Source organism: Pteropus alecto, unplaced genomic scaffold, assembly GCF_000325575.1.
Source record: "Pteropus alecto unplaced genomic scaffold, ASM32557v1 scaffold146, whole genome shotgun sequence".
In the NCBI taxonomy this organism is placed as follows: domain Eukaryota; kingdom Metazoa; phylum Chordata; class Mammalia; order Chiroptera; family Pteropodidae; genus Pteropus; species Pteropus alecto.
In genome coordinates, this window is record NW_006442107.1 from 8,807,577 (window position 1) to 8,827,247 (window position 19,671).

Sequence of the window (19,671 nt, forward strand, 5' to 3'; positions counted from 1 at the left end):
AAATCAATGTTCCCAGGGATTTCTCACCCTGCTCCATTTTGTATGTTTTATCCACCCTTTTAATCCTATGAAACAAGCCCCTGATATTTTTCTTTCGAAATTTCCTATCACTTGACCCTTTATTAACTTTAAACAAATGGTCTTAAATAGCCAAATAAGTAGTATAATATTAGGCAAATTACAATCTCTCTAAGCTCGGAGCCTCAATTTCTTAATCTGTAAAGTGGGAATAATGAAAAAGACTACTTCACATATTGGTATGAATAATAAATGAAATTACGCACATTAAAATAGAAATGAAAACTAGAAATAGGGTCAAAAGTCTAGAGCTAGATGAATAGTATTAATATTAAGACCATAGGTCTTATAAGATCAATAAATGAAAAGGCAAATGGCCAAAGGAAATGGGGGAAAATGGAAGCAAAACAATTTATTATATCTGAGGAATTAACTCCAAATAGAGTAGGGAAAAAAAAAACAACAACAAACAATTGAAAGCACACAAAAATGAATAAGAAATAACAAAATCAAATCTTATCAGTTCCTTGTTCAAAATCACTAAAGGATCCTTATCACTGCAAAGTTTTACTGCAGATCCTAAACTCCCCGCATGACTCTCTTAAGACCCTAACTTCTCTCTAACTTGTCTCCCCAGCCCTTTGAGTGTACTAATTGAACACAGATCTCACATAATACTTACAACTGAATTCACCTCAACATTTTCCTTATCTTTTATACCCGTTGCAATTATAAATTATTTCAGCTTTGAGCCACAGAAAATTCAACACAGAAGTACTTAAATCAAAAAGCAAAACAAAACACATCTTTGTCACCTCATATAAGAAGAAATAAAATCTAATTATGGGTGATGAATACACAATAAATAAATCTACTTATAGGTGAAGAACACACAATGCCATACATATATGCTTTACTGTTGAATTGTATACCTGAAACTTACTAGACTTTGTTAACCAATGTCATCATCATCATAATAAAAAAAGGTAAAATCATAATAAATAAAAAAGAAAAAAAAAAAGAAGTAAAAGGTGGGATAGCACTGGGGTGGCTCCTAGCCAGTTAAGCCAGTATCTCAAAAGCATCTTGAAGGGCCTACATTCTTTTGAGCGTTTATTCTGTCATCTTCAATGTTTGACTAGCTTCCTCATGGTTGCAAGATGGCAGTGACATCCTCCTCCCCATAGAAAAGGCACTATCCTTTCCCTGTTACTTTAAGAGCTAAGAAATCTTCCCAGAAGCAACATTGCTAGACTTATCTTCACACCTCATTGATCTGAGTGACATCACATGTCATTGATAAGAGAAATGTTATTACTATGATTGATTTAGACAAAGCAAAATTTGCCTTCTGGTCCAACCTTTCTTGAAGTTCATAGCCTTCTGTTATATAATAAATCAGAGTTCTCATAGCAGAGAAGGGCTGCTGTTGGGGAGGAGAGTAGAGAGTAGGTTTTTGAGTAGGCCACAAACAATGGTACTTCTGTGCCAGCCAGGTAGTCCCCACGAGAAGGTAAAGATGTAAATCATCATTGCAAATGCAGAGAATTGCAACATTGGTACTTCTTGTAAACCTTTTCTATTTTACTTTGTGTATGAGTGTTAAGGCATGCCTCTGAGGAATATCAGCTAGGGTATTTTTGTATTTTGCTTTTTGTCTCTTCGTAGATTCAGAACTACAAAGAACTATCCCAGCATTCAAAAAATTTACCTATAAATAATTTACCACTGTACGAAATATGCAGTGTGTTGCTAAAATAGAGCGAACAAGTGAGGTCTATCTGTACATGGCATTCTTTTAAAAGAAAAAACAAAGAAATTTGTTATGTTCATGTTTTTTCTCCATTTTCCAATTAATCTGTATCAGATAATCTTCAATATTTTTGACCTTTTGATATAGAAAGAATAAGATATTCACTACTTTGCAAAAAGAAAGATGTATATGACATTACTGATATGTCCTTGAAAGGATTTTGGGTATATACATGCATGTATGTATACAAAGTGTGTGTAGTTAACATAAAGTTTTATGTACAACTTAAGATCTTAACTTTATTCACTAAATTATTTATAAACATAATTTGTAATGACTACAGAATAGTACATCATATTTATGAGCCATATATTACTTAATCATTCATCTAATTTTGGACACTTAATTTATTTCTGGGTTTTCAATATTATGAATTTCATAGTGATTATATATTTATACACAATTTTTATCTGCCTTTCAAGTGATTTCCTCAAGATTTTTGGACAAATTGCTCAATGTGCCAAGTTGTTTCCTAGCAAAGTTATACCATATCAATTTACACTCACCAAAAGGTACTATGAATAATAATTTATTTCAGCTATAAGTACAGCGAGAACTTGCTACAGGGCAAGATATAAAACCACCAGTAATTTCTTAAACGATTTACTTTCCTATCATTCTAGTTTCAGAGTGGAGTGTTTTTGATTCTTTTTCCCCTTGCTCAAAAGTCAATGCTCATTGAAAAATTAACTTCGCTAAATTTCTAAGGCCAGTGGGTAACACAAGGGCTAATGTTCACATGAATACAAACATAGATCTGCATACACTTTTGTTCCTGACTAAATTCTCTCCTGTTTTCAGGCTAAGCCACTCCTTACTCTTCCCTCATCACCAGCCGTCCCTTCTGTTGCAAGACAGACTTCGGCATTTTCTCATCTTCGTGGAAGGTACATCTCCAAGCCGTTCAGGTTATGCTGCTTGGATGTTCCATAGACTGTCTTGTCTGAGATCTGACTTAGAGAAGAACTTTGAGTCTTCAAAATAATCTATTTATTGGAATTAATAATAGCAACACAAATCATGATATATATAATTAGGTAACTGAAAAGATATTTGAGGCCAATCTTCAAACTTGCCACCTTCTAGTCAGTATATCCGCTCTCCCTTTTGTCCATCTGCCAAACACATTTTGACTTGCTTCTTGATCATTCTTTTTTACTTTACATCCTGAATCTCTACCCCCTAACCTTATTCTCAGATAAAGTATAGACAAAATGTCTTTATCTGGTGTCCTGAGCATTGCCTGAGGGATAGGCATACAGTAGGTGTTTAAAATTTAACAAGAAAACATTTTTATTATAAAATAAATATGTTTATAATGTAGAAACTATAAAATAATATAAAGAAAAACAAAAGTCATCTATAATCCTTGTGATCATAGGAAACTACAATGAACACTTTGGTATATAGTCTTTCAAATCAATACTGAAGTATCTTTCATGATTTCTTTATAAAAATGAGATTGTACCCAGAATTCTTTTTTTTTTTTTTTTTTTGGTTAACTGTTTGTTTTCCCTAATAATATATTGTGAATTTATTTCTATGTATATTATTAAAATTTTATATCTATTTCAATGACTGGAATATTTTTTAATTACTTCCCAGTCTCCTATCATTTAGATGCAACATAATTTATCTAAACCAATTTTCGATTGTTGGAGACTTAGCCATATTTCAACGTTTCACAATTACAAACAGAGTTATGTTGAACAGGGTGTCATTTTTAACTGAGTGGCTGCAAAGACTGATGAAGGGAGCCTCGGGGTTCTCTGTGACCTGAACTCTTGCCATGGCTCTGTCATTCAGCTCACATACAGCTTTGGGAAGCCACTGAAACTCAATGGTCTTCAGCTTTCCTCTGTGTTAAATAAACTGTTTGATTAAATGATCTCTAAGTTACATCTAATGTAAGGATGATAATTTGACATTGGGTGAATCATTTATATGCTTTATAAGTCTTCAGTTGATCCCACCTGCTTGATTCTATGCTCTACTAGTTAACAACATTTCTCACTAAAGTGCTTGTCTTAGTTTTCTGTGGCTGCTGTAACAAATTACGACAAATTTATTGGCTTAAAACAACAGAAGTGTATTCTCTCAGAGTTTAGCGGTTATAAGACTAAAATCAAGGTGTTGGCAGAGCCATGTTTGTTCCAAAGGCTCTAAGGAAGAATTCTCCATTGCCTCTTGCAGCTTCTGGTGGCTCCAGGAATCCTCCTCTTCTGTCTCAAAACTCCCTGTGTTTCTCTACTATAAGGATATGTGTGTTTACGGCCATGCTACCCTGAACAAGCCCGATCCCGTCTGATCTCAGAAGCTAAGCAGGATCAGGCCTGGTTAGTACTTGGATGGGAGACCACCTAGGAAGGCCAGGTGCTGTAGGCATAAAAAAAAGAGAAAAAAAAAAAAGAAGGCTACGTGTGACTACAGTGAGGGCCAACCCAGATCATCCAGGATAAGCACCTCCTCTCAAAGATCCTTAAGTACATCTTTTATCACATGTAACATTATAAACTGTTGTGTCCCCCACACCAAAAAAAAAAGTGTATATTGAAATCCTAACCCCCAATGTGATGGGTATTAGGAAATGAGGCCTTTGGAAGGTAACTAGGTCATTAGGGTGAAGCCCTCATGAATGAATAAGGTTAGCATCCTTATAAGAAGAGACAAGAGAACTTGCTTCTTCTCCCTCTACTCTCCACCATATGAGAATATGAGAAGACGGCAACAATTTACAATCCAAGAACTGTGTCCACTTCACACACTGGATCTACCAGCACCTTGATCTAGGATTTCCCAGCCTCCAGAACAGTGAGAAGTTAACTTCTCTTGTTTAAGCTGCCCAGTATACAGTATCCTATTACAGCAGCCAAACTGACTAAGCCATAGAATATTACTCACTTTTGCCAAGTAAGGTGATAAGCACGGGTTCCAGGGATTAGTGCATAGATACATCTTTTTGAAGAGCAACAGTCATCCCAGTAAAGTGTTCAATATGAATTATTTCTCTCTGAGCTGTGTGCTGCACTCAGGGCCAATTGCATACGTTCAGGTTTAACCCAAAATGAACCCTGCTAGGAATACCTAATGGGACTTTGCAAGGTAAATGATTTATTTCATTAAATTCTGCATTTAAGTATTGTTATTAAGGATATGCATATGTGACAGAATTACCACAGACAGGGTTATACGTGAGGTGAGCCAGTGGGATCGGGCAAAGGATGAAGCTAGAGAGTTTGGAAGGTCCTCTTACAGGAAAGGCATTTTATATAATGCTAAGCAGACTGCATTTTATTTTGAACACTACAGGGAACCTTCCAGAAATATATAGCAGTGTAGAAAACAGATTGAAATGGATAAGACTGAAAACAAAAGTCCATTTAAGAGGCTCTTGCAGCAAGTTAATGGATAAAATGATGGGTAACCGAACTATGCAGGACATGAAAGCAGCAGAAATAAGAGAAACATTGGTGATTGATTAGAAGTAAGCATCCTTGGTCTCTCAATTCGTTTGTTTTAAAAGTAGCTCCTAATAGTAATTTGGTGTTAATTTCCTTTCACATGGGCTATTTAACATGGTGTTTTGAAAGGCTCCGTACATAATAACAGTTATGTTTTGTGCCGCCACAAGGCAGGATGCTTATGTGATTGTCAATCATCCATCCCATAATCCATTTGGCGCTGTGCCACAAGCAATGGCCTGTGAAGCCCTCAGAGGGCCTTGCCAACCAGAACAGTTGGCGATGGCACAATTGAGTGAGTGTGGAATGATTCACAAAGAAAAACAGCACAAGCAATTTAGCAGGAATTGGCAAAGACAGACATGTCAAAATCCTGCTCCAAGTCATTTAGTTCTGTATGAAGCTAATGCTGTTATATTTAGGGTCATATGAGCCAAAAGGCTAGAATGAGGCCTAGAAGCACATTCTATAGGAGAATTTCCTTCTTTCCTTCAAGAAGGTACAAATGTTCTTGCCATCAATGCCAAAGAATAAGAGTTATTCTCACATCTTGGTCTACTGTTACCACTTCCACATCCAGCAGGGTTAGTGACCAAGTAAACAACAAACTATTAAAAGTGTTAAGATAGGGAAGGACTAGAGAAAATAAAACATGACCCGCCCATGACCCTCCCCTTTATTTTATTTTTACAAAGAAGGTGACATCCAGAGAAGATAATTTATTTGAATATTTGAATGAAGGCACTACTCTAGTAAGTAGCAAAGCTATCTCTGGAACCTAGGTTCTCTAATTACAAACACATTGTTTTTTCTAGTACTATAGACTTACTTGGTTTAACTCATTAACTGCTCTAAGTAGAGGCCTGCACTTAAGTCTAGATTAAACATTGATAGATGTGGGATATAGTCTCAGGTATATTAGTAACTGAATTTTTGATTATGGCAACATTTTATATTTCTCTGGGCTTTGATTTTTTCATTTAAAAATTAGAAAGCATCAGCCCTATTAACTTCCCTATTGTTAGGAACAAATATGGTTAAAAAAACAAAATGAAATAATCTTATTAGAAGAAAGATGATAGCACTGTGTTCTTTAAATTCATGTAAATTATTAGGAATCTTACGTGAACGTTGAAGCAGGACGCCAGCTTCAGGTGGAGAAGAAATGGACAGGAATGCAGAGAAGACATTATTATTACAGAAGAAAGATCCAGTGGGGGCAGGGATTTTGACAAGGTTGATTTTGAGATTCTAATTCTTATGAATAACAATCTCTGATATCCAAGTGTGATGAGGGAAGGAAGTTAAGAGAGAAATGGTAATAAAGCATTTAGAGAGATCAAGTGGAACAAATTGGACAGGACGGAAAAAGAGAAAAGAATGAAGTTACAATAAAATACTAATTTTTTACAAAAATCTCTGAATCTAATAAAAATGGACCTACCATATAGTTTGAAGTTTATGGTAGATGTATAAAAAGAGCTAAGAGAATGATGAGAAATCCTTAGAAATAGCGAGGCAGGATCTGCCAAGATTTAGATGCGGTCATTGTGGAAAAGAATGCTCAATTTCTTATAAGGTAGAAGTTTATTTTTTAAGATTTTTTTTGTCCTGGATTATTTTTGAGAATCTGATGAAATCTACAGAGTCTTAAGAAAAATACACATAAAAATATTTACCTACATATACATGTATATGTGGGTATAGGTGTATACATATACATATACACCCACAGAAACAGACACAGTTCTCTACACCTACAACTATACCTACATACACAGAGACTTATGCAAGTACATAAATAATATCATGGAGTTCATAGATACCCTGAAATTGGTCTATGGATTGCTAGGCAAAACAAACAAAACACATATACACATTCGTTTATAATAGAGCACAACTCATCCTATGTGAGAGTTGGTAAGTTAAGTAAAAAAGCTGGTTAAAGCAGGATGTTAAAAAAATTCATATACACTTAAACATAATATTTTAATTTATATACGTATATATGCATGGACATACAAATTATCTACCAATCTTTTTCTATTTTGTAATTTTGACAAACTTATCCTGATTATATAAAGAAAAAAATGATTTTTGCACATTAGAATTCTTTGCATTTTAGACTGAGAATACTTTTTTATTAAAAATTATTGGGGTGACATATATCAACCAAATCCAATAAGTTTCAAGTGTACAGTCCAACGGTGAAGCATATATATATTGCATTGCGTGTTCACTGCCCATAGTTAGATTTCTTTCCGTCACCACATATTTGACCCCTTTCACCCCTACCTCCCCGCCCCAACACAACTCTGGTAACCACTAGTCCACTGTCCATGTCTGTGAGTCTCTGTTTGTCAGGTTTATTTGTTACTTTTTGATTTATACCCCACATATGAATGATATCATGTGGTTTTCAACTTTTTCTGTGTGACTTATTTTGTTTAGCATGATTATCTCAAGATCCATCCATGTTGTCACAAATGGCAGTATTTCACATCTTCTTATAGCTGAGTAATATTCTATTGTATATATGTACCACATCTTTTTTATCCAATCAACTTCTGTAGGACACTTTGGTTACTTTGAAATCAGAATGCCTGCCTAGTATCCTTGGACCAGACACTTGAAGCTACGTGATCTGAGTCAAGTTATTTAAATAATATGAGTCTTACTTTCTGAAACCTCATGGGAATGTTATTAGTTTTGAATGAAAGTATTTAATAAAATGGCTTTTTTACAATAGATATTCAGTAAATATATTATTGTTATTAAAATAATAACTTTTAAGGTGAATAAGTCAGACAAGAACTGGACAGGTTACACTTGTGCAGAAAGCAAAAGTATAACACAGAAATCCAAAAAAGTCAGAAATAGAGCAAAAATGGAGATATACTACCCATGAGGGAATTATAAACACGGTGGTGCAAGGCGAGCAACTAAAATAAGAGTCCACTTCTCTGAAGGCTTTTACTTGGCCACTCTCTGGCCCACAGATAGGATGATAAGGCTCTGACTAGTGTGACCACGAAGAGTTAGTTTAGACTCAGGATGGTTTTTAGTCAAAAGGTAAGGTGGGAAGAATTCTGAACAGGAGTCAGCAAATTGCGTATGAGTCCTGACACCAATATTCTGATTCACCTTGAGAAAATGAAAACACTTGGGCTTAATTTCCTTATCTATAAAAGCATAGGACAGAAAAGTACTAGCCCAAACACCTGAATTACTGCTCCTGTTGTCTGATATTACTGCTCCTGTTGTCTGAATTTTCTGTAAAATGGTTTTTGAATCTTTATCATAGATCAATTATAATTTACATTAGGCTTTGAAAATATTTGAAAATAGCTCTTCAGGAGTCCTGGATTAGCAATCACTAGATAAGATAATTTCCAAGCTCTCTTTCAGCTCTCAAAAAATTTATGATTTTAATATATTCTATCAATATGCCTATGTGGCTAATAAACAGTACAATTTGCTAGGAACAAGGGCATTTTTTTCCCTTACCTTTTATTATTTGCAACATGCGCCCACGCACACACACACACAAAGATTTTAAGGTAATCACAGCTGGTGGCATAAATGAAACTAGGACATAAAATAAACTTTTACTACCTTTCAAATAGCCATTTTCCCTTTTGTTTCTTGGACCAGCACATACGTTTTCAGTCTGCTCAGGAGCCAGAACACACATAAAAGCAGTTTTTGTGTGAATACACCAGGATTTTATCTGTGTCATTAAATTCACAGGTTGGGCTGCTCATGTTGTAAAATCAGAGGAAGGAGACCGAATCGGGCATTTTAAAAAGTCAATTTTATTTGGCCCGCAAGGAAATGATTTCTTATAAGACAGACCAGAAAGGTACAAAAAGCCTTGAGTACTAAAAAGGTAATATATTTGTCTACCTGTAGATTAAGCCTAAGGGTAAAGATTATGAATAAGGAAAGTATGACTTTTGAAGTCAGAATCAAAAGGAAATTTAAACATTTTGACCTAAATTGAAAGTTTAAGTTGAAGAAACTAAGTTGAGTTACTTGACTGGTCATACAGTTAGGCAGTACTAGAGTCTAAATGATCAGAGAAATAGAATATGTGTATGTGTGTGTACACGTGCACGCACGCATGTGCATATACACGCGCTTGTGCGTGAGAGAAAGAGAGACAGAGAGAGAATTCATTCATTTTATAACCTGTTTTCAGAAGAGACAAACCACAATTCTGCCATGTTCTATTCCTGAAGGTAATAGTATCAAAACTTTTGTGAGTATAATTTTAAAACCACCACAACCTCCCTGCCTTCAATTTAAATGCATAATAACTATCTAATAACTAGTAGTCATTGACTATTTTCAGTCATTTTCTCTGAGTCTACACACTCCTGCTTCAAAAGTATAAGATATGTTTTTTTTGTTGTTGTTGTTCTAGGACTTGTAGGAAAAAAAATCTTATATGTACTTTATAAGTACTTCCTGTCCTTAAAAAAAGTAGTAATTGTGTCATATCTTAGCCTTCTTGTCACTAAGATAAAAACATCACAGGAGAAATAAGAATTATAGAATTGTGGCTCTGAAAGAGTTCAGGAATCATGTGATCTAAATAAGACTGCTTAAACCATACCAGAGAGGTATATTTATACACTAAAAATATTCTAATCCAACCATTTAATTTAATGGATGAAGATATTAAAGTTCAAAGTTTAACATGATTTACCAAACTAGCAGTTCTGGTAATCACCTACATATTAGAATCTGGATCTGTTTCTGTTTCTATTTCATCATCTCACCATTTCATGTGCTTTTTAATCATTGATTTTCCTTCTCATCTTTACCAATTTGAACCTAAATTCTTTTTATCTTATTGCTCCTATAATTTCCAATGTTACTTTTTCAGTGAGTACAATGGTGGTCTAAAAAAAAAGTTGTTTCCAATGGAAATGATAACGTAGCTAAACTTTGGTTGGGAGCATATATCTGCAGTCAGAATGTCAACATGGGTCTTATAACTTGCGAATCTTTACTCAAGCAAAGATTTGGGGATGGGAACATGGAATGGGAGCAGGAAAATGAATATTATCATGTTGGAGGGCCTTTGTCATTATCTCTCTCAGAATGAAATTTAAGAACTATCCAGAAGGCTTTTAATGAATAAATAGGATCAAGAAGTGAAAATTTATTGATTACCATTTCAGGATATACGGGGAAAAAAGCAGTAACTTAGAGGTTTCTAAAGAAGTTAGATAACTTAAGTCAGGTACCCTGTCCAAAATGTGATGAAAATATAAAAGTTACTGAGGCATGGCTGGATAAGTTTTTGTTTGTTTTAATAGAAAAAACCTTCTCTCTCTTTTCTTGACCCTATCCTCCCCCAAATTCTACCTAAGGACCAAACTCTCACACTTCCCTACATGTATCAAGGTTTACATATCTTCCCCAGGTTGTCACTGACAAGCTTCTTAGTCTATTCCATGATGATTCTTTAGATATAGACTTTAAGGTCTCTGGGGCAAGAACCTTTTTGTTTTGTTTACTGCTGAATTCCTTTGGCTTAAGGCTGTGTCCAGCTCATAACAAGAGCTCAGTGATAAATGTTAAGTGATAGAAAACATGGAGGAAGCCTGCAGTAATGACCCAGGTAAGCAAGATACTCACTGATTACCAATTTCTTCAAAATTTGTCTGCCCTGCTTTGACTTTATACAATAGTTATTTCTTCCCAAATAACTATGATACAGATACAATTCTACTTAAAATCAAAAATAGTTTTATGAATAATAATTATTTGATTGAGATCATTGACAGTTCAAGGTACTTGGAGATAACTTGGCTCAAGGCTAAGAATTATTGATTTAAGTATTTTTAGAGATATAAACTAGTATTTAAAGAAATCCTAAAGATTATTTTTGTCATATCCATAATTTTGAAAACAAGGAGACAGAAGCACATAAAGTTTAAGTGATCCGTCTAATGTTCCTATAGTAGATGATGAAATAGTGAAGATCAGATCCCTGTTTTTCAAGTTTATTTACTGTTTTTACCATTTAGCTTAGTAATAACTTGGACATGCTCGTTTCTTGGTGAAGCAGGTGTGAAGTAAAAGGAACCTTCAAGGCTGGTATATCTGTAAACAAGAGATATGAAAGAAACATAAATAATCAACAACTGGCGTCTACGGCCATGTCATCCTGAATATGCCCGATCCCATCTGATCTCGGCAGCTAAGCAGGGTCGGGCCTGGTTAGTACTTGGATGGGAGACCACCTAGGAAAACAAGGTGCTGTAAGCATAAAAAATAAAAAATAAATAAATAAGGGATTGTAAGCTGACAAGGTCCTTGCAATCTGTGTAGTCAACCAAGGGTTGTCTTGCCTTAAAAACAAACAAACAAAAAAACAAACAAATAAACACAAAAAAACAACTGGTGAGTGGTTAATACTGGTATTCAGAGATAAAACAGATTAAGCTTAAGAAATTTTTCTATCTGAATGTAAAGAAAAACTATAATTGCACGGAATGGCCTATTATTTCAAGGGCACAGCTACAAAATCACATTTCTTATGAATCAGGCATTAGACATGTCCTACACGATATCTGATACTTTTCTCTAGAACCATGTAAAGTTCTCTCTCTGTTGTGACCAAGAGAGGCTGTGTGGGTTATTTGTATTAGGGGAAAAAATGCCTCTCATAAAATGAATTTAGATAGTTTTCTTTGTAAGAATTATTATTTATGAAAAATGAAATACTTTGGAAACTGTGATATCTTAGCAAACCACGAACTTCCAGAAATGTGATACCTTAGGGTATTGTGCCCTGTTGAGGGGGAGTGCACATCTCGACAGTGCAGTGAATCAAGGCAATGGTGAACCCAGGAAGGTTTTGATGTTGGCTCCTTAGCCTTAGATTCTAGGAACTGCCATATTTAGCATCTAGGTTATCTTCTACTCTATCTCTTGCCCCCAGAACCCTAATCACCTCTGGTTATTTCTTATCCTTCAGTGAAGTGTGTTTACATATACAGTCCTATTTTTGTGATATTATAGAAAATTTATAGATGTGATCACTTTTGTGAGGTCAGCAAGTGGTGGCTGCACTGTATGAGGAGAGAGTTGCCCTGGAATTAGTCACTGAGCCTCTGAAGCAGGAACGGTGGCACTAGAGGTCTAGCAAAGTGACAAAAAGGAGCACTTACGAAATGAATGGACACAGGGACAATTGTCTGGCACATTCTCCTTTGCTCAAATCTCTGCTGGAAGATGACCCTTGAAAATGGTAAGGTTAACACCTGGGATTACATAAAACATTACAATTTCCCCAATTGTTAAGTGGGATGAAAGCAGGACACCAAACCATATATACAGTGTGATCATACTTTAAGTAAAGTGTGATCAATATTTAAGTCTCTCTCTCTTTCTCTCTCTCTCTCTCTCTCTATATATATATATATGTATTTCATAATTTTATATATATATATATACATACACACATTTGGCTATAATTATACATGACATGGATGAAACCATTTCATATACATGCATATTAGTTTACAAATAAAAGACTAGAATTTAAAGACAGGAATTTAATTCTCTAAAGTTTTAGCAATAGGATTATATTCAGAATTTAACACTAAAAACTGTTTTAAATTTTCCACAATTGGAATCTATTACTTTTGTGTTTAGGAGAAATAAAATTTTAAATCCTGAATAATAGTCCTTATTTGAATAGCCGTATAGGTAGAAATGTCTTTAGGGAAATCTGAGCAATATCTGAAGGCCTCCTCCATCATAAATTCTCACTTGACTGTTCTTAAACTAGCCTGAGCTCCTAACAAAATGAATTGCCATTATAGCACACTAATTAAATCTGGCCTTGCACTGGAGTATCGTAAAGCTGATTTGGTTAATTCTTTTTAGCCTGGTTATTTCAGGAGAAACCAAATAATTAAAGAAATATTTATTTTTATTCTTCAATTCAGTTTCTACTCCACTGAGGTCTCTGCTCATCCCAAAGAACATTCTGTCTTAGAGACTGTGATGTTGCTGTGCACCCTGTGATGGCAATCTTATTTCCAGTGTCTAGTTCATCATGATCCAAAGCCATGAAGGTTTCCCAATTATGGCTCCTGCCTATTGTCCCTTCTTATTAACTATCACTCTCTTTTGGCACTTTTGCAGACATCACCTTACTTTCTCTGTAATCCCATTTCTTGTTTATGCTGCCTGTTCTACAATGATTTCAGATGTTGACTAGATAATAACAGTAACAAGTAAAGAGCTCCTAGTTGGACAAAGCTGTCTCATGTTTTTGGTCTTAATTAAAAAGCCACATCTTTCAGGTAACCTCTTCTTTCTCCAGCTACTTGATGTGAGCCTTTCACATGACAGACATTATATCATGGTCTGTGATATAACTATTTGTGTCCCTCCTTGGGACAGCAAGCACTTGTGTGATGGAGTGTGATCGACAGAGCACTGGGTTGGGAAGCAGATAACCTGGATTGACCTTGAGGCTTCACCATCTATTAACTGAATGACTTTGGTGGAGTCACTTTGCCTAGATAGCCTTGGTTTTATTAACCTGTATACTTCCAGAATTTGTTCTTGGAGTCAAACAAAATAATGTACACAAAATGACTCAAAAGTATATGGAAATATTTATACAATTTTCCACACTTGAGTTCTGAACCATGGTTGATTTTCCTTGTAGCCTCCAGGATACCCAAAAGAAGAGTTGGTACCTCCTGTGTCTTGTTACTTAGGTTAATAAATAATTGATCCATGAGAAGCTCATACAACATTAACCAAACAAAACTTTAAGAACAATCCCATCCTGGGACTACTTTTTAAAGATCAAATTTTTCCAACTTTCTTACAAGTTAATGCTTTGATGTGTCTCCTGCGCCTCACAGCCATTTCTTATTGCTGGTTTATGGGCGCTTGCCTCATTCATGTGCAGACTGCTCCTGTCTCAGGTGCCTCTCATTTACAGCCAGCTCTCATGCTGCCCCATATTTCTTATTGATGGCTTTTAAAAAGCCAGCCAGCCCTTTATCCCAGCACTGCCACCACAGTTTTCCTGTTGGATCTTGTTCATCTGTTTACAAGGCCACAAAATACACATAAATATGCTTGACACAGCCCAGTGGTAGGAAAATATAAGAGTAATAATCTTGGATATCAGGCAAGTAGTGAATGGTATATCTATATCCCCGAAGAGAGGACATAAGAAATGATTACAGCATCCAGCTGCCATATGACCTACATCAAATAAATGATGCTGACAGGAACTAGGATAAAAATGTATTTCGTGATTTAATGATGATAACAGCTAAGCTGATGATTAGGGTGATGATACTAATAAAAATACTTCATTTCAACGTCAGAATAGACTTGTGCATTCCTGTATCTTATTTATTTCTCATAAATATCCCTTGAGATAAGAAGGGCACTGATTATTAGCTCAAGAAAGAGATAAGGAAACTGAGGTATTAGGTAACTTTTTAATGCTCCCTTCATTCATTTATGAAATTTATGTAAACTTGCACAGCTGGTCCTGTGTGTCCAGCACTGTTCCAGAGAAAATGTCTGCTCTCAGGCAGCCTATGTTCTAGTAGTGGGAGTTATATAAATGCCCAAATAAACAAGTAATGTGCAAGATAGTTCAGATAATGACAAATGGAATAATAAAAGTAAACACATAATAACTTTTAAAAAGACGTAGAGATTGCTAGAAGAGAGCATAGATAGAGGGACTTCTTTCAGAGTGAGTGGTCAAAAAAGGTCTCTCTGAAGGGTAAATATTTGACCTGAGATGGAGGAAAAAGGAGACTGCCAACAGGAAAGCCAATGACAGAGAATTTCAGGAGGAGGAAATTAGAGGTATAAAGGCTATGAGGCAGGAAAAGGCTTGATGCTCTATAGAGTGAGATAGATATCTATGTGCCTAGAATCTAGTAGCAATGAAGAGACACAAATTAGGCTGAAATGGTAGGGTCTATGCTACGTGAGGTTTATAAGCCATGGTTAAGAGTTTGCATGGTAAACACTGTTAACCCTCTTGAACACTGGTATTAATCCTACTTCTTCATGAGTGATACTTTGTACTACATTGTCGGAATGGATTAGCTAATTTTGCTTCTGAATTTTTATATTTCATCGTATTATCTCATTCTATCAATATCTGATCGAGGATAAAATTTATGCAAGCCTCATAAAAACACTAAACAATCATTCCTTGTTTTCTGGAAAATATTGTAGAAGACAAAAAATATCTATTTCCAAAACGCATGATAGAAGACACTTAGAACCAAAATAGACCAAGTATTTTTATATTTGGGAGGTGGAAAGGAAGTAGCTTATCTTTTTTATTTAGCATTTCACTATAATTAAAAGTGATTTTTTTAAAGTTAGTAATTTAGTCATATTTCAGTTTCTTCTTAGGTCAATTAATTCAGCATTTTAGAACTTTCTGGAAATTTCTACTTCTCATGTTTCATGGCAAATTTATTGTATACTTACAATGTTTTAAATTCTATTATAGCTGTCCTACTTTTTTTAATTATGTTTTATTTACAGCTGTCTTTTGATTTTCATCATTCCTACCAGAAAGTTGATTATGTATTTAAAAGTGAGATTTTTCCAAAAAAGTGGCTTATTTTTTGTTTACTTTGTTGCTCTTTCCTTTATATATATGATATATATCTTATCAAGTGAAAAATATAACTTCATGTCATTTTAAAGACTGCAAATTCATAATTTTAATCATTTCTCTATTGTTGTTTCTAATTTCTCTTATTATAAATGATTCTGATCACTTGTTCTATTTTTTTATTAAGAAAATTCTTACTAGTGGACTTACAAAATCAAAGACATTTCAGGCTTTAATCAGGCAATGACACTTCAGACATTATAGACATTTCAGGCTTTTAATTCATATTACCAAAAATTCCTCCAGAAATGTTGATCGGATAACACTTTTCCCAACACACAAGTAAATCCTTAAGCTCTCATTTCTTCTCATCTTTTCCAGGACTCGGTGTTATTAATCATTTTAATCATAGGTTATCTCAAAGTGAAAAAAGAAAATCCTAACATCTATCTCATCTAGAGTAAAATACAAAGGCCTTAAAATACCTACAAGGCCCTACCTTACCTGGTCATCTTCTCCTCAGCTATCTGTATCCCTGATGACCCTATCTCCTCTCATTCTCTTCTCTTTCATCTGGTTTGACTCAGATCACAGGAGATTCTTCATTGTTCCCCACACTAAGCAAGCTCCTGCCACAGGGTTTTTGTGTTTACTGCTTCCTCTATAGAAACACAGTTCCCTCGGATGTTTGCTTAGCTTGTCTTCACTTTCTTCATAGCACTTTTTCTATAAGGCCTTCTCTGAAAATCCTATTTTAAAAGCACCCCACTCCCTACCTATATCCATACTGTACTATTTGAGCTGTTCTAGAAATAGGAATTTGAACTCATGATTTTTTAAATGTGTGTATATATTCAACAAAATTGTCAGGGAACCAGGTCATTCCTATAATGCAAATCTGATGTAGACTACGAAGCATACAGAATTTTTCCTAATATAATTTTCAACCAAAAGAATCCCAGTTTCCTTGGGAAAATAGCTAATGCCCATGTGTGAGGAAGGGATCATATAGAAGGGAAGTATAGGGTATCTTGTGCCAGAAAAGAGGAAAGTTTTCAAAGATTAATGTGATCATGACAACTTGAAGGGGGGTCTGTTCACCAAAGTTGTGACAATGTGAATATCAAAAAAGATAATAACGGTTATGTTGATTGAAATACATTGACTCCATGAAAAGTCATTGGCCCACAATGATCCTTAAACTGAGAAAAATCAATATGCATATATTGATTTTACCCCAAAATTGTATTTAATATTTAGAATTAACTTAATATTTAGTTGACTTGTATTTAATATTTAGAATTAACTTCCAATTTATAGGAGTAACAGAAATAAAGGGAAAAAATGATACTGCAAAGAAGTAAGCACAGAAATCCCAAATGAGCAATTTACAGGTCTATTGGTAAAATGATATTGCAAGGTAACTTGAAAATTGAAAGAAACTTAAGAGATGTAAATAACAACCAGATGTAATGTATGGTTTGAGTTTGGATCATGATTGGAATAGAAGAAGGACAAAGGACATCTTTGGACAGAAGAGAACATTCTATTGGTTATTAGATAATGTTAAGGAATGATTATTAATGTTTTTGCATTGATTATATTTTGTAGCTATATAAAAAGATATTTTTATTTTTTGATAAAGCACCCTTAAGTATTTAGGGATGGATTGTTTTGATATCTATAATTTTTTTAAAAATACTTCAGCATAGACAAGAATGTGTATGTGTGGGAAGGGGAGGTTGGCATTAGTTTTGATCTATATACCAGAGTGATCAATTGATTTAATGACTGACCACAAATGAATATATATAACTTCATGCTTGGCTTCTGATAAATATTTATCTTAACACACAACCATTTGGCATTTCAGACTTAATGTATATTTGGTATATAAATTAGCATAATGAATATTAGAAATGAGTAAAACCTGCACTAGGAAAATTAATGACCTGTTAGCATAAAGAATGTAAAATTTTGAAGCTTTGTGGGTAAAATTAATGGTGGTCAAAATGCACGGATTGTCTAAAATATTATTGAGACAGTCACACTGTTGCACGGGTGTAAGAATCTAGTGTATTCATCATTGTTCATGTTTCACAATCATTCTCTAGGCTAGATATATAACTGGCCTTGTGTCTAGCAATAGGCTCTTGGTCACCTGATTCTGACTATCAAGGTCAACTGGATCTTGCCTCTAATGTATTGTCACATTTACTTTGACTGCACTTATTTTGCAGAGTACTGTTGAAGCCCACAAAGGGCTAGATCTGAGATTTTATCAAGACTACTAAATAGGTTATGTGCCTACTTTGTGCCTCTTTGCTAATATATATTTGTTTGTGAAATTAACTTTTTCCATAGTTGTGAAAATATACTTATCATCTATCTATAACTATTGATAAATATTGATTATCAAAAAGATTATGAAATTGCTCATGACCAAACTGGCTTAGTTCAGTTCAAAAGAACAAGCTTTCCTCAAAAATATAAGATTATTCCAGTGTTAGCTAATAAGAAGAAATACAAATGTGCTCATGTTTGCATGCACAAATGAATGTGCTCACACACTCACAGACACACACGCATGACCATCTTCATTATTATCCCTTTTCTTTCTGAAATAGTTCTTACTTCTATTCTTTATCCTTTTGGCAAAAATTGATAAATATTAATATAAAAACAGAGAATCAGGTACATCATGTATGCCCTCATTTTACCCCCATGGGTAATAACATCTGGTTATAAAAGTGTAACTTGAATAAAATGTTTATACTCAACGCTATGACTGATTTTGAATACTTCAAATACAGGTTCAATCACATAAATACAAACTATGCTTTAATAATTTAAAAAACAGATATATAACTTTTATCTTCCTCCTCCTCTTCTCCTTCTTTGTCTCGTTGTGGTTTTGTGCCAGGGTGAAGGTTAGAAGTATATTCAGGGCTGAACTTTCTGCTGTTGTTGTAGGCAGACTGGTTATGTACAGGAGGTACTGAGTAAATAAGTTCTTTAATGGTGATTTAAACCAGATTTCTCACTGTACAAGTATGGAAAGGTGGATATTAAAATAAACCCTGTGGTATTGGATTTAAATGGAAGGAATTTAGTTTGACGGATAGATAGGTACATACATACATACATACATACATACATACATACATACATACATATGTAGATGAAATATATACGTGTACTTGATTTCTAAATACCACTCTCTACTAAAAGAAAAAAAAGAATGAGTGAAATGTCCTTGGATAAATGGCTGGCTCCAATACTAAAGTACAAACAATAGTAGATAAATCCAGAACAAATTATAACAGAAAGTAAGAAAGTATGCAGAAAATGATAGAGGTATGCCTTAGAGACAAAGGAGCCAGCTTGTAGTATTTCTTCTAATTGGTCAACACTAGGATTTTTATATATATATTATATATATATATATATATATAATTTGATATCATTAATATAAAATTTATATCTAATAGTATCAGATTATAAATTAAGAGTAAAATAATAAGAACTCATTATTATATTTTGGTATAAATTAATAAAGTGAAAAAATAAATGGAAAGAAGTGAAAAGACCGTTTTACCTTACATAAGACAATATATATACTCATAAGATGCTTGTTACTTATTAATAATTTAAATACGTATTAACTTTATAGCAGAGAAACAAGTCAGAGACCATGTTAACCAAGTGATAATAGTATACCCAGTAATGGAACAAAT

At 34.3% G+C, this 19,671-nt stretch overlaps 2 pseudogenes; both read left to right on the top strand.

The window, feature by feature from the left end:
- Positions 1-4,097: 4,097 nt before the first annotated feature.
- Positions 4,098-4,216, top strand: LOC112469491 (annotated as a pseudogene).
- A 7,239-nt stretch (positions 4,217-11,455) lies between these two features.
- On the top strand, positions 11,456-11,574 carry LOC112469472 (annotated as a pseudogene).
- The last annotated feature ends 8,097 nt before the right edge of the window (positions 11,575-19,671 follow it).